The sequence below is a fragment of the Bactrocera neohumeralis genome, chromosome 6, assembly GCF_024586455.1.
Source record: "Bactrocera neohumeralis isolate Rockhampton chromosome 6, APGP_CSIRO_Bneo_wtdbg2-racon-allhic-juicebox.fasta_v2, whole genome shotgun sequence".
In the NCBI taxonomy this organism is placed as follows: domain Eukaryota; kingdom Metazoa; phylum Arthropoda; class Insecta; order Diptera; family Tephritidae; genus Bactrocera; species Bactrocera neohumeralis.
The window spans coordinates 67843263-67860356 of record NC_065923.1 but is presented as its reverse complement, the minus strand read 5'-3'; the positions used below and the strand labels follow the sequence as shown (position 1 = coordinate 67860356).

At 34.9% G+C, this 17094-nt stretch overlaps 1 protein-coding gene across 1 annotated transcript in view; it reads left to right on the top strand.

Moving 5' to 3' along the window:
* The window catches only part of LOC126762498 (serine-rich adhesin for platelets), a 234692-nt gene that overhangs the window by 183499 nt on the left and 34099 nt on the right, over window positions 1-17094 (top strand). The gene's annotated exons all lie outside the window — the stretch shown is intronic.

Sequence of the window (17094 nt, the reverse complement as noted above, 5' to 3'; positions counted from 1 at the left end):
GTCAGTGGAGTTTGTCGTACGTTTCCCCATATTACAGGAGTCTGCTCACTCAACAACCTACAGTGCCGTCGCAAACCAACACCACAGTGCGACAACCACCACCTACACGTAGTCCCTCACTAACAGGATCCCGGACGGAAACCCGCGACAAACTCGTGTTCTATATAAGCATTTCATTGTAGTCGGTGATTTTATATGCCGGCTATAGGCGATAGTCTTCCGATCTGAATAATATTTTCGGAGGTTTTCGAGTTGTCTTAGATAATAATTCAGTGATCCTCTCTTTACAATATATTCGAGGATGGCGTAAACATATATGCTATAGTGGTCCGATATCGGTGGTTTCGACAAATGAGCAGCTGTTAGTGAGAAAAGGATGTGTGCAAAATTTCAGTTCGCAATCTCAAAAACTGAGGGACTTCTTCCTTTATATACAGATAAAGTTATGGAAATGGCTAAAACGATCCAGCTTGTCTTGCTGATCATTTATAAAAATACTTTAGAAGCTCTCCAATGTTTCCCAATGAAAAAGTTTTAAGGAGTATTCTGGTTTAGAAGCCCGAATTTTAGGTATTTTTTTTTGACGCGATAAAAAAAAATCAAAAATTATTTTGACTATCCATTTTTTTACATGCTTTTTATTGATATTCTAAGAATACAAAACATAAAAAATATAGGAAAAAAAAATAAATTAAAAAAAACTGCAGGTCGGCGAAGTAGAGAATGATGAAACAATGGCTAGTCCTGGTGTGCAGGATATAAATCCTTTCCGTGACTTAAAATGAAAATTTCTGCGAAATCCGTGAAGAGTAAAAGTGTAGTTATCGCACTACGAAACGTTTTTGAAAAAAAAAATTTTACAAAATAGTGGAGGTTTGCAAAAAAAGTCTCGTATTTTCTCTGTTTTTATTGTGGCTCGGAATTTTTTAAAAGTAAAAAAAAAATTCTTTCGAAAGCTCTTCGTAGTGCGATACTATAATGTATAAAAAAGCTCTGTGTAAAATTTCATGTGAATCGGTTGAGTAGAACTTGAGATATCATGCACACCGTTTCTAGAAAAGTAGTTATGAGAAAAACGAGTTTAAAGTTTGAGAACTAGTCGCGCGCAGTCGGAGTCGCAGTCACAAAATGAGCTGTAATTCGGAAAATAATTTGAATTTCGAAAAATCCTCTTAGGGACATTTTCTTGAAGGGTTATACTATTAAAATATGCAAAAAAATCGATTTTTTCGAATTTCTAAACCAGAATACCCCCTTAAGGGAAAGAAAGAGGGGCAGATGTTAACAGCCGTACTTTGAAAATAAAGATAAGACACTTTACTTCCTAAAATCACTGGCTTACGTATATATCAAGCTAACTTCGTAACTTACTAAACACAATAGTGTTCTACAGTATCACAAAAAAAGTATGACACAGAACCAAATATAATATTGATTTTTTCTACAATTATCTTTATATTTAGCATTTCATGCCTGCTGACTAATTTTAGAAAAACACTATGCAATCAAGTTTCACAATTTTCAATAAAATTTACATACACACAACCAAAGCCTATACGTGACGCATGTGTAAATAAATAAATTGTGGCAAGTAAAACGGTTGCCCAAAATTGTTGCGTATACAGCAATTTAATTGATGTGAATTAAATTCAATGGAAGCGTTAATGTGTGTTGACGATTGCTTATGAAAACACCACTAAAAGCAGCGCCTTTGATTTGCTGTTATTATTATTATGACTATTGAGCGCTAGTTATGATTATTATTATTATTTATATTGCAGCTTTGTAGTTTTTATTGAGCGCCACTTTATGCTGGATATCGCTAATGCATTGATCAAGTATGCAAAGCACAACACACTGTAGTACCGTAAGCAGATACTATATTTATATAGCAAATAGGCGCCTCAGTGGCAATTATTTATGCAAATCTAATAATTGCATTGTGTAGTTAAGTGTGCGGTAACAATTTCAGTGTAAACATACTATTGTGTGCAAAAAATAGTAAGATTTTTATACTCTCGCAACAATGTTGCTAACGAGAGTATTATAGTTTTGTTCACATAACGGTTGTTTGTAAGTCCTAAAACTAAAAGAGTCAGATATAGGGTTATATATACCAAAGTGATCAGGGCGACGATTAGAGTCGAAATCCGGATGTCTGTCTGTCCGTCCGTCCGTCTGTCCGTCCGTCCGTGCAAGCTGTAACTTGAGTAAAAATTGAGATATCATGATGAAACTTGGTACACGTATTCCTTGGCTCCATAAGAAGGTTAAGTTCGAAGATGGGCAAAATCGGCCCACTGCCACGCTCACAAAATGGCGGAACCCGAAAACCTATAAAGTGTCATAACTAAGCCATAAACAAAGATATTAAAGCGAAATTTGGCACAAAGGATCGCATTAGGGAGGGGCATATTTGGACGTAATTTTTTTTGGAAAAGTGGGCGTGGCCCCGCCCCCTACTAAGTTTTTTGTACGTATTTCGGAAACTACTATAGCTATGTCAACCAAACTCTACAGAGTCGTTTTCTTCAGGCATTTCCATATACGGTTCAAAAATGGAAGAAATCGGATAATAACCACGCCCACCTCCCATACAAAGGTTATGTTCAAAATCACTAAAAGTGCGTTAACCGACTAACAAAAAACGTCAGAAACACTAAATTTTACGGAAGGAATTGCAGAAGGAAGCTGCACCCAGGCTTTTTTTTTAAATTGAAAATGGGCGTGGCCTCGCCCACTTATGGACCAAAAACCATATCTCAGGAACTACTAGACCGATTTCAATGAAATTCGGTATATAATATTTTCTTAACACCCTGATGACATGTACGAAATATAGGTGAAATCGGTTCACAACCACGTCTTCTTCCAATTTTGAATTCCATCTGATGCCTTCTTTGTATAATACGAGTATAAACATTAGGAACCAATGATGATAGCGGAATAAAACTTTACAAAAATACGGTATTTGAAAAATATGTAAATGACGTATAATGAAATCTCGATTATCACTTTATCATGCGAGAGTATAAAATGTTCGGTGACACCCGAACTTAGCCTTCCTTACTTGTTAATTTAAATTTCGTGCGAAAAGCCATTCGTTTTTGATTGATACAAATTATTATCAAAAAGGCTCAAGAACGCTTTAACGACGAACCACGTCCAGGAAGGCACTCAACATCAACTATTGATCAACATTTCAATAAAATAAAGGAATTGGTGCTTGAAAATAGACGATTAACAGACATAGATCTTAATGGCAACATTGGAATATCGGAAGGGTCAGTGAAAACTATTTTGAAAGACTATTATGGGCCTTAGAAAAGTGAAAACACGATTGGTTCTAAAATCACTCAAATTTTTCGAAAAGCAGCGCCACCTTAACATCTGTGAAACAATGCTTTCCGTTTACCATGATGACATGAAACGTATTATTACTGGCGATGAGTTTTGAATCTATGCTTAAGACCCAGAAACAGACGATCAATTGGCCGAATATCGTGGCAAAGGTGAGCCGAAACCGAAAAGACCACTTCAAAGTAGGTCAAAAATCAAGTTTATGTTGACAGTTTTCTTTGATTGTCGAGGTGTGGTGCACTCCAAATCCCTTCGAACCGGCTGACAGTTTGGCAGGAATACTATTTGAGTGTTATGCGTCGTTTGCGTGAAGCTATTCGTAAAAGGAGGCCGGAATTATGGGCCGACAACTCTTGGTTTTTGCACCACGATAATGCACGGTCGCATACTGCATTGATTCTTCGAGAGTTTTTTGCCAAATTTTCAACTACAGGGTTACCCACTCGAAGTGTTACCTATTCAAACGACTATAATTTTTTAGTTTGATAATATTTTTATTGATTCCAATGACAAAAATGTATGAAAATAATCAAAAATTTAGAATCCATTCACTTTAGCTCGATATGGCCACCTTTTGCCTTGACTATGCCCTCAAACGGTCAAAAAACGAGTTGCATGCTGCACGAATGTGAGCTTGTGGTATTTTGGCCCATTCACGTACAATCGCTTTCTTGAGCGCATCCATACTGGTGTATTTTTTATGCACCTTGCTCTCTAAAACCAGATGGAAAAGTCCATCGGATTTGCGTCTGGTGACTCAAATTGTTCGACGAAATGAGCGTGGAACATGATTTTTAACCATCTTGGTTAATTCAATCGCTTTATTGACGGCGCCGATGACATGAAACGTCCATTCTTTCCGGCGAAGTGTTTACGTCTACGGCTCTAAAGACCTTCCAAAAACAGACGATCAATTGGCATTTACTTTGAATATCGATGAAAAAGGGAGAGCGCCCATCAGCGGTCAAGATACCATCACTTGCGATGGGAAATACTTCGGTCAAAAATCAAGTTTATGTTGACAGTTTTCTTTGATTGTCAATGGGTGCTTCTCCAAAAACCAATTTCGGAACGCCACGTTCGCAAGTGTAACAACTTTCGCTCTTTCGGAATAACTATTTTTTGAGTGTTATGCGTCGTTTTTGGAACTTGTAAGGCTATTCGTATTTTTCAACAGTCGTTGCATTGAACTTTGGAAATTATGGGCCGACATTTGATTGCTTCGACGTGGTTTTTGCAAGTCGAGCCTTCACGAATCAATGCACGGTCGACCAAGTCCATGGCGTTTTTGATTCTTCATTGTAACGATTTATTGCCAAATTTTGTTCAACTAATATCGTACCGCAACCACCGAAATCGCCTGATTTAGCTCCGTGTGGCTGACCTTAACAACTGTTTTGAGAATTGGAAAAACGTCGGCTTCAATAGAGCGTTTATTTTGAGGGAGGCACCATAGATTTTGAAAAATAAATTAAAATTACTATTTTTACTCATAGTAATATGTTTATTACAAAATCAGGCATCAACAATTTTTTTATTGTTAAAAAGGTTATAAAAAACATATTATTAACAATTGAAATACATATATATATCTCACTGAAAAAATCCCCTTTTTTCTTTGTTTTCCTCAAATTTTATTAAACAGCTCACAAATATTGCTTTACCAATGAGAAACACACATTATACGGCTTAACGTAAGCGCCGCAATTAACACTCAAATTCCACACCAATTTAATTAGAATGTTGGCCTCACTGACAGGAAAGCCATATTTTTGTGTTTCCCCATAATTTAGGATACTGCCTGTAAACATGGCTTTGATAGCGAATCGCACTTGCCGATTTTGACCAAAGATACGATAATAATCGTGGACTACTTACAAATCTACAGTTTACTAATTCATCAGTCAGTTCAACAGTCCTTAAAAAGGCAGCTAAGTAAAAGCTAGGGTCGTCTCATGAAAGGATTAGGCTCTAACATATAGTCAACAGTTTTTAGACAATTTCTTCTAGCTTTAGGAGCAGCATGTTTCCACATAAAGGATAAGGTTGGTATTATTTTTTCTTCATACGACAATATCAAGGTAATACCAAAACTTTTGGAACACACAGTATGATCTGCAGACAAAAAGATTACCAGAGTTAAGAGCTAGTTACAATAAGAACTTGGAAAAAAGGTTTAGAATTTCTCATAGCTTTATAAAGCAGACAGCTTTTGACTACGCAGGAGCTGTGTTTGATTTTAGTTTCTGACTAATAGAAAAGATATAACTACAGACGTCCCTCGGCAGGCAATCAAGCGAGATCTCAAGCTTCTCATAAAATCAATTATTTGCTCAAAAGCGATTCAAAACTTATAGGTCGTTCTATTTCTCGGCCCACAAATAGCAGAAGAAGCTCATTCAAGATAACAACAGGGGTGATGTTCATCTTAGGTTCTTTCAGGTTAGTCATCTAAGATAAACGAGCTAAACGACTGACAACGTATCAAACTGTCACGTATGTATGTATCTGACTTGAAAAATGTTTCAAAAAACGCCCACAAAACCCCTTTTGTTTCAAAACCAAACGAACCAAACTATACAAAGTTAAAGAAGTTCCAAACAAAGGTAAGCGAGTCTATATCGCAACTAATTTAAATATTCAGACGATACAGTGATTTTTTACAGTTACAAATTTTGTAATGAGAGGTGTATAGCTTTCAGAGAAGGCATAAAATCGGTATATTTACTATATATCGAAGGTCTACTTTCCATCGTCTGATTCAATTACAATAGAGAACTCGAAGTGTGAGCTAGATATCTTAACGAAACAAAGTAAGCTGTTTTATACTTAGTTAATAATAATAATAAGATAGTACTCCATAGTTGAACTTTCATAACTCGACTTCTTGAATTAACAATAGAAGTCAAATTTGCTTCCATAACTCAACGTTTTTTTTTTTGGATTGTGGTGATTCAAATTAGGGAAGTTCAACTGTTCATTCGTTTATTTCAATAACGTTAGCTATACTCTAAAATATTATAAGTAAGGAAGCTAAAGAGCATCAAAAGTACTAATTTCCTACCAGCTTTGAGTAACTTTATACCAGTTACATCGTTAACAATTTCTTTTATGTTCGGAGGAGGAATCGAAATCATTAGATGAATCATTGATGGTTTGTTACCTTGAATACAATTCTACTGCTTCTAAAGTATCCATCACATATATATGTACATACATATTTACTAAATCGAATAACACTGAGCACATGATTGATTAAACTCGGTAAGATTTCATATTTGAACTAGAAAAGTAGGAAGGTAAAAGTCCGTTGTGTTCATTGTACAAACATACTTGTATGTATACAGCGAGAAGACGGTAACAAACACTAATCTCTTTATACTCAACAATTGGCTACCTACAGCGATATAAAGTAGCCAGACCAGTTGATTGTGGAAGAAGCGTGAGTGGATTTTTGCGGTGAGAGCATTGGCCACGGGATAATAATAAAATCCTCAACCCAATGTTGGCAGTGTTTACATAGGCAGCAGGGAAGTGGGCAAGCTGTGTGAGTGCTGAGTTGACGGAAGTGTGTGACCGAGCAATTGAGCACAAAATATATGTATATAAAATGAAAATTAGGCAAATTTGCTGAAGTGTGACTAGTATTTTTTGGGTTGTTATAAAATGGGGGGCCATAGCCATAGCCATAGCCATATACATACATATGTATTTAGAAATGTACAGATTTGTCACGCTTGGAATATGTTTTGGTTAAATGGAAATCATACGATAATAGAATGTATTAAAAAAACGGTGTGGGGCTTAATATACTATGAAATCAACAAAATCATATTTTGATAATATAAATAAAAAAATTTAGCACATAACCTCAATTTTATTTACTAAAGTTATTGTAGCTTGACGATTTTTTATAATGTTTACAAAAAAAGCAAAACAACTAGAATGTTACTAAGTGGAAAATTAGAAGCGATTTATGCTTACCTAATCAGTTCTACCTGTTCTTTAACCACTTTTTCTCTTTTTATTACCTAAAATTAACCATGAAATAATTATTTGATTAATAATTTCATATTTTTGTGTTATTAACGAAAACTACGTCTGAAAGAAAAATTTAATAATATCGATATTTAAAATAAATTATTTTTATTATTATTTATATTAAAAAATTAATATAGAAAATATCGATATATATCTTCTAATTTTAATCGCACCATATACATTGATAAAATGTTATATTGGAAACTATGTAGAAAATAATAATCGTTTAATGATTGCTTTTGCGATAATCTATCTAATCTGTAGTTTCACAGCAATATTTTTTTCGATATCGGATAAAGTTTGATAATTGCAATTAATAAATTTAGTAACGGCATATTAAGTTTTTATTGATTATGACAAATTCATAACAAACGTTTGAAATATAAAAGATTCCGTATATCGATATTTATCGAAAAAATCTGCATATTTGTTATCGATAATTTAAGTAAAAATATATAGGTTTTGTATCTAATAACAACGAGTTTTAGTCGAATGTTTGAAGTAACAAACAATTATGTATTGCGATATTTATCAGAAAAAGTTTTATGTTTGAAATCGATAACTTTAGTAACAGCATATGATGGTTTGATTAATTACAAATGAATTCGTAACAAATGTTTGAAATAATAAAAAAGTTCTTATACGGATATTTATCGGCAAAAATATAATGTTTAAAATCGATAACTTTAGTAACAGCATATCGAGCTATAATTTTTATTAACGATAAACAAACGATATTTATCGGAAAAAGTTCGATATTTGTAATCGATTACTTTCGTAACAGCATATCGAATTTTTATTGATTATTACAAATTCATAACAAACGTTTGAAATACAAAAGGTTCCGTATATCGATATTTATCGCAAAAATATGGATATTTCTTATCGATAATTTTAGTAACAGTATATCGATTTTTTATTAATTACTAACGAGTTTGAAACGAATGTTTGAAGTAACAAACAATTCTGTATATCGATATTTATGGTGTAAAGTTATCGATAATTTTAGTGACCGCATATTACGTTTTTATAACAAGCGAATTTGTAACAAATGTTTAAAATAACAAAACCAACTGTACATTAAAATTTTTCGAAAACAGTTTGATATTTGTAATCGATAACTTTATTAACAGCATATCAAATTTTTATTTATTACTAGCGAATTTGCAACTAATGCATTAAATATACATATATTTTTGAACAAATCACTGACTCGCAAGTAAATTTAATGAATTTTTTATACCACATTTCCATTTTATTTTAGCCACTATTTGCCCTGTTCAATTGGTTTAGTCTTCGAAGCAGAACTAAAAATGTATTGTTAAAAAATGCTGGTATTTTACAAGATATCCGTGCAATATTAAGCTAAAAAATATTTCTAATTATTGCTACCGTTAAAACATATTGATAACACAAATATATCGATAATGTTCTAAATCGAAATTTAAAACTTATCGATAACAATATCGTTGTAAATTTAAAACTTATCGATAATACCACCGATGTGGTTGTGTTGTCGATAAGTTTTAAATTTCTATTTGAAAAAATATCGATATATTTGTGTTATCGATAAGTTTTCAAAAGTTTCTAAGTTTTCAAATCGAAAATTTCTATACATAATTAATTACTAACATTCACTGCACACATACTTCTACCTACTAAAACACCGTCCGCTCCCCTAACACAAAATTTTTGGTCATTCATATAACTCAGAGTCGCACCATAAACTGCCACTAAAAAGCAACCTTCTTTTAAATGTTTTAATTTCGTTATATAATTGAAATCAGTTATGTTTGAACATACGTATAAAACCGTTATTCAAAACATGTTCCGAATATAATGTGAGTGTATACAGTCGCAAAGTATGAACCCCACATTATACTGCTTATAGCATGATTGCACAAAAATTTAACTTCTTTTTATCAATTTTATGAATATAAGCTTTTATTTATCAAATATGAACGCACTCAATTGTCATTGGATTGAACTATAATAATATTAATAGAGCTGCTGTATAGAATTTTATGACGATCATTGAATGCGCTTGGCAACTGAACTGTACAGAAATCCATTCCGGCGAGCATTTGAGTTGTCATTATGAATTAAAATCAAAGTTTTGAATCGAAAAAGAAAAATAATAATTATAAGAAAAAAAAAGTAAAGTTGTTTAGTGAAAGAAATTGTAGAAAGATCTAATGAAATCTATGCACACATCTTTAAGTTTGACAACTACTTCTGCCATGCGTTGGTGGCATGACAAAAAAGCGCATAAAACAGAAACGAGGTCAACCGGCACGCTGTTATGGCACTATGTATATTGGTATATACAAGTAAATACTTTAAGAGGAAAAAAACGCACTTAAAACGTTATTGAAAATCAAAGCAAGCGGTTACCGATTGTCACATGCGCAATATATGTATGTATGTATATGTAAGTATTATGTTTCGCCGGTCAGCTGAGTGGTTGCGGCTTAGGCAGCATTAACTGGCGTCGTCTAGCACCTTGACAGGTATATTAATGTGGATTTGTCAAACACGTGCTTGACGTAAATGTCAATAAATTTTACAAAATGCAGCTGATAGTGAAAGCTGTGTCTTAAACTCTCAAGTTAAGTTATCAATTTCGAGCGCTGAATCAATAAGAGTAACAAATAAAATAAGGCAAGAAAACACGTGAACTGCGGCAGCACCGAAGCTATGATACCCTTGACAGCTGCATTTCAAATACCCGTGAAAGGGTCTAAACAGATTTTTATCTTGAATTTGATCGGTCAGTTTAGATGACAGTTATATGCTATAGTGATCCAAGATAACTGAAAGATTCGCTCAGAGATTGTAGTGCTGTTTTGGGCAATAATTCATTCGTAATTCAATTGGAATCAAACTACCACCCAGTTTAAACGACGAGTTTGAGTGATCCTTGTGCAGCTTGGTTCTAGTTCCACCAATGGTCATTCATAGGCCAGATCGCTATTTATTCACACAAGTAAATTAAGTGGGCACTGGCCTCCTTCTCGTCACCAGGGGAGGACTGCATTTTAACAGCACTTTTACAACAAGATCTTGCACCTCTTGTCACATCATGTTGGGCTGATGAAAGATAGCCTTGCGATGGCGCATATCCCAGAACCGTGGGAAATAGCAAGGGTAATTTTCATCCCCAAGGTAAGAAGGAAGAACTACTCACTGGCCCAATCGTTCAGGGCTATTAGTCTTACTTCCTTCATGCTAAAGGAGATGGAAAAGATTGTAGATAACTACATAAAGAGCCAAGGTGCTAAAAATCGCACCCGTACATACCAGTCAGCACGCGTACAGAGCAGGCAGATCCACTAACACTGCTCTTTACCATCTTACGGCTGAACTCCATAACTCGCTGGAAAATGGTGAGGTTGCGATGTGCGCCTTTCTTAACATCGAAGGTGCTTTGGACAATGCGTCCCACGCAAGTGAAATCAAGGCACTGGAAAAAAAGAATGTGGCGGCTCCAGTATGCAGATGGATAGAAGCTGAACTGCGTACTAGGATAACTGAAACCACTGTAGGGGAGAGAAAATTCGTCTTGATACAGGGTGGAGTTCTAACCGTCCTACTATGGAACCTACTAATAGATGAGCTCCTTAAGATGCCCACAAACAATGATATTCGGTGCCAAGGGTACGTCGAGGACACTGTCATAATGGCACTAGGTAAATTTTAGAATACTCTCTGCGACATAGTCCAAAGGGGCTTAAGTTTAGCTAAGGGATAGTGTAATACGGTAGGGTTAAACATCAACCCTTTTACTCAACGGAGATTTCTTCCGGGGTTTAGGCCTCTAACACTTGGTGGCATGGAGTTGGAGGTGTCTGTATAGGACAAATTCTGTATAGCAACAAACAAGGGCGTTCCGCGGCGGCTTCCAGGTTGATGGGACCAGAACCATGGATTACGGTGGGGTCCCACACCATAAAGGAATTGCTCCACACAGAGTAGAGACAAATTCCATACCCTTGTCGTGCTTTATACTGGGCACTGCAGACTCAAGAAAGACTTGCCCTAGATATGCAGAACCTTTTGTACAAACTGCCGGCTTTGTGACATGGAACCGGAAACTCCAGAACATCACATTTTAGATTACCCAGCAATTTGTAGAAGCAGGCTCAAGGCCCTTGGATCCATCTACGTGGACAGGGTTCACATAACCTGCATAACGCTCGGCAAGTATGCGATACAGAAGAGGGAACAATAGACTATAGATCGCAGTGCCTCAATTAATTAATTGCTATCTATCTATCTATACACTTTGAGCGTATACAAATTAGAATTAAGACAAATAAGCACTTACAAAAATTGAAAACCCAGCATTTTGGGAAATTCCCCTATAGGTATAAAGTACTTAACAAGACATCAAAACACAAAACTGCGCATGACAAACAGATAACAGCCAATTAAAAAGATTTACAATCTTTGCAAGAGAATGTTGCATTTAAATTATCTCACTTTTTATGTAAACATTGACCAAGCCTTATAAATCAGAAAAGAGAGAAATTCTAAGGAGCTTAAATTTAAGCCTGCATATAAAATTTTAAATCAACAGTAAGTCACATAAGTATACAGATTTTTATTGTATGCAGATTGCTTACAGCTGGTATTATTTTCTTTTAGAAATAGCTTACTTTGCTTTTATCTTAATATTCTTCATGTTTACTTAGCACAACTTAAGTTTTTTTTGGTTTTTTTTTCATTACATCATTTATATTTCGAGTGGTTAGGGAAATTCTTTGTGCTTTGAAAACCTTGAATATTTGCTACTCAGCTACACTCGGCGGGAAATGCTATCAACTAATAATCCATGATTACGATAACAGTATCGAAAACAGTACATAATTAGGCTATTTCAAATGTGGCGATAAAAGTGTTATGTCGCGTTTAGTAAAATTAAGTAGCTGACCAAATAAAATTCACCAATAACACTTAATAACGGGTGAGCCAAGTATAGACTCTTTTTCAATACCTTTTTCGTGACAGATCACGCGTGAGTGGTGTCAAGCTGTAATGTTATTTTTGTTCGGCATTGTTTGGCATTTCATCGTCTGAAAATCGTTTAAAAATCCTTCAACTTTATTACGAAAATTCGCGTTCTGTAAAGAATGTGTTTCGCGCGCTTCACTCAACTTATGGTCAACATAATCGGCCTACTGAGCGTACTATTCGCAACACCATCACCCACCTTGAGACCCAGCATTCATTCGATAATATTCAACCGAAGAGATCACGTCCAGCTCGCAGTGAAGAAAATATAGCACCCTTAGCTGAGAGTGTTTACGAAGACCGTTTAGAATTGATTCGTCGGCGTACCCAGCAACTCGGACTGACGTATGGAACGACTTGGCGCATTTTACGTCGAGATCTTAAATTGAAAGTTTACAAAATATAGCTTGTGCAAGAAATGAAGCCGCTCGACCTCCCCAAGCGACATTGCTTCGCTCTATGGGCTGCTGCCTCTGCTCCAGCTGCTGGTGCTGGCGCTGCTGCCGAAAAGAAGGAAGAAGCCAAAAAGGAGGAGTCGGAGTCCGAGGAAGACGACGACATGGGTTTCGGTCTCTTCGACTAAACAACTCAACACTAAAGTTGAAAAGTGCCAAGAAAATCGCATCAATTAATGGATTTATTGAGAGAACACTTCGGTGAGCAGATAATTTCACGTTTTGGGCCAATCAATTGGCCACCAAAATCATGTGAGAACACGCCGTTAGACTTTTCCCTATTGGGATACGTAAAGCCTCAAATTTATGCAGACAATCCCGCTTCGATTCAGGCCTTGGAAGGCCTCGAACGAGTCATCGAAAATTGGACTCAAGGGATGGATCATCTGAGACGTAGCCGGCCAATATTTAAAGGAGATAATCTTCAAAAAATAAATGCCAAAGAATGTTCTCTCCAATGACAATAAACATTCCCCGTTAAATTTGAAGTTTCTGTGTTTTTTCTTAAAAAAAAGTCAAATGGATCACCCTTTACCATAAATTAATCTTGCCTATCCCATTAAATAAACCAAAAACATATACAAATGTCAACAAGCACTGAAAAACTTTCAAATCAGCATAAGAGAACTTTTTATAAATCAAATGACAAAAGTAAGGAGAGCTGAATTCTTCCGAAACCGAATATTTACATACACATAAAATTCTTACAATGCACATAGTCCCACGACAGACAGTCGGGTCTAAGTAACCGGAACAATGGCTCGAAATTACTTAAGGAATGTTTACTACCGCCACAAGAACAACAACGCATCTACGTTACCGGAGAACGCGGACTTTTATTCGACTCGGCAGCATTCCTTCAAAGAACTTCGGGGATATTTTCTGCTGCTACACCAACGCCTTATATTCATATTCATATAATAGTTTGATGAAAAACACTGCAAAAAGGTACCCCAGTATAAAAAAAATTAAAAAAAAAGAAGTAAGGAAGAGCTAAGTTCGGGTATAACCGAACATTTCATACTCTTGCAAATTGCAGGGATTAAAGCCGGGAAGTACTTTCAGGTGCATAAGGCTTGTTAGTTATATGGGGTCTATGGCGAGTTTTCACACGATTTTATTCATTATAAACACAAAGATGCACCGTTATACCCTTTGCTACAGCGATCCCTTGGGCCAAGTTAGAGTTTTTTTTTCTTAATTTTTGGTTAGTTATGGCACTTTATAGTTTACGGTTCACGGCGTTTTATGGGCATGGCAGTGGTCCGATTACGCCCATCTACGAACTCGTACTTTTTTACTAAGGAATGCGCGTACTAAATTTTATCAAGATGACTCAATGTTTACTCAAGTTACAACTTGCACGGACGGACAAACAAACAGTCTCCCGGTTTTCAACTGGACTCGTCATCCTGATTCTTTCTACATACATACATATGTATATATGTAAATAACCCTATATCTAACTCAATTAGTTTAAGGAGATACATACATACATATATGTATAGAACAGTTAGGTGAACAAAACTATTATACTCTGTAGCAACATGTTTCAACAGTATAAAAAGACGATGACATTGCCTAAAAAGTTTTCAATATACAAATTAATGTTTATAGCCTGGTAGCTTTCAAGAAACATACAAGCATACAAACTGTATATACAAAGATACGCTAGCAAAAAGACACGCGACTTAACACATTGCCCGGGGTGCGGTGTAAGATATTTATCAAATGGTGAAATATGTGAATGTCAGTTAGGGAATTCCCATTTTGTTTTTGCACACGCGATTTATTAAATTTTATAACCTGAACAGTTTGCCGCTAAGTATGTAAAAAACACAAAAAGAAATGTCGGAGATCATATAAAGTATATAATAGGTTGTCAAAAAAGTCTTGCGGTAAAAAAGATCAGAAATTTTTAGCACGCCTTTTTCTCTCCAAGAATCTGCTAATTCGCCAGAATCGCCAATATTTGACCACTATAGCATTTAGCATATGTACAAATACATATGTATGTAGACCAAGCAAACTGACCGATCTAAATAAAGTTATTGGATGGAATGGTTTTCGATTTATCAAGATATTTTCACAAAATTTAGCATGTATTTTCTCCAAGGCAGAGCTACAATCTCCGGACATGTTTTTCAGATATCATATACCATAGATATACATACATATTAATAGATATACATACATATTAACCAAACTGAATCATGATAAAGAGTTTTATGTGACAGGAAATGCACCTGTGAAAGGCATTATAGCTGCAGAGCAGTCGAGATAACGTTTTTCTCGTTTTTTTTTGTACTAATATGTATATAAACTTAAAATTATTAATATTTGAATTTTATGTTTACTTTTAACCATTTTGAGTGTAAAGTAATTAGTTAATAATGTTTTATGATATATTTTTTCCCCTGCTATATTATTTGTTGGCATTGTTACTATAGTAATATATGTATATATGTATCTGTATGTATATGATTACACGCCTACACATTAAATATGCCTACAAATCCAGATACATACATACCTTTGTTAATTGTTGTTATCACATCACATCAATTCTTCTGTTGCCTATTTCGTATTTTCGAAATACAATTTTTTGTTGTTGGTGCTATCAGCCAAGCTGTCAGCTGTTAATTACTTGTTTTCGTAAGAATCTAGGAGGTGAATAACACAAGAATACGTTACAAGTGAAATGCTGACTCAAGCACAGGTATTAATTACACTAGCGATCACAAATTTATTATATTAAGCATAAGAATATATTTTAACTATCTACACTTTCGCCTTCGCTGACACTACACTTTAAGATAATTCTCTTATTTGGATGACGTACAACAATTTGTGCTGTTATTTTTGTTTTATTTCACACGCTAACGCTGGTGTTTTATAATTGGTGATTAATTTGCAATTTTTTTCTTTTTTATAAAATTTTCCTTTCGATTTCTTTTATTGTCATACTAGTTGACAATCTGAAATGAATATTTGTATTTTATTTGCACAGAACTAATATACATAAAAAATTAAGAGCACCGAACAAAACTACGTTTGTTTTATTGAAATTTTTTTTACATAATTTCGAGCTCGCCGATATTCCTCCAATAATCAAAACAGCAACAACACAACAGGAAATACTAGTGACTGCGGCGGCGATAAGTGCAAGTAGATAGAGCGGGAATATTTATTGCCAAACGCTAGTAAAGGCAGCAACGCTAGCGTTGGCCACTCAAGTGCATATGTTCTTATTTTATTATATACATACATACATACATGTATACAAATAATCACCAAATATAACTGGCGGCAGATTGGACTTTGTTTTCTCTTTGGTCAGCAAATCTGTTAACACAATAATTTTAATTGAAAATATAGCAAAGCAATTGCCTAATTGCGTGTATAACTTTTTTAATAACGCTGAATCTTGTCATAAAGAAAGAAAACTTCTTCACTGCGAAGGTAACGTCGATATATTTACCTAACGTTTCGATTTTTTCTTGGCACAGCACAACGCTATCAGCTGTTGGGTTAAGTAAATTATTATTTTGTGAGAATTGCGTTAGAAATGTTGGTCACGGCACAATGAATACGATTAAATATATGTAGTTATTTATGTATATACACTCGCGTTTAGTAACAAATCAAACAACCAACTCACAAAAACTCAGACGACCGACTGCTGCATTTGACGGCCCAGTCATTGTTTGCTGTTGTCACTTTTATTCGCTAACATTTGCTCTGCGCGCACTGTGCTGCTGCTAGCTTGCGCTCTGGAAACGTTTGTAATTTTTGTTATTTTACTTTTATTTGCGATTGGTCAATATGTATATATTTATATGTAGATACTTATATAAAAGAATCGTTGCAGAATTACGCTCTTATTAGTTAGTGCACTCTTGCAAAGAGCAATGTTCTCTCTTGTGTTTGGAATCAGCTGATCACAAATAGTTGTCAGGGTATAAACGTCGAAAATATAAGTTAAGGAGCGAAGTAGAATATTAATTTTACTCAAAAGTGTGATATTGATTGATTTTTTATTTCAAAATTTTTTTGTTTAATTTGCTTTTTTTAAGCTTAACAATAAGTTATAAAATCTTAAATCTATTTTAAAACTACACAAGCTCAAACAAGTGATTGAGTTGTTTTGGTGATACGTTGCACTTTAGTGTGCAGGCGTATCTTTTCTTTTTCTTTTTAATCATTAGCCAATGGGTTTGTCTGA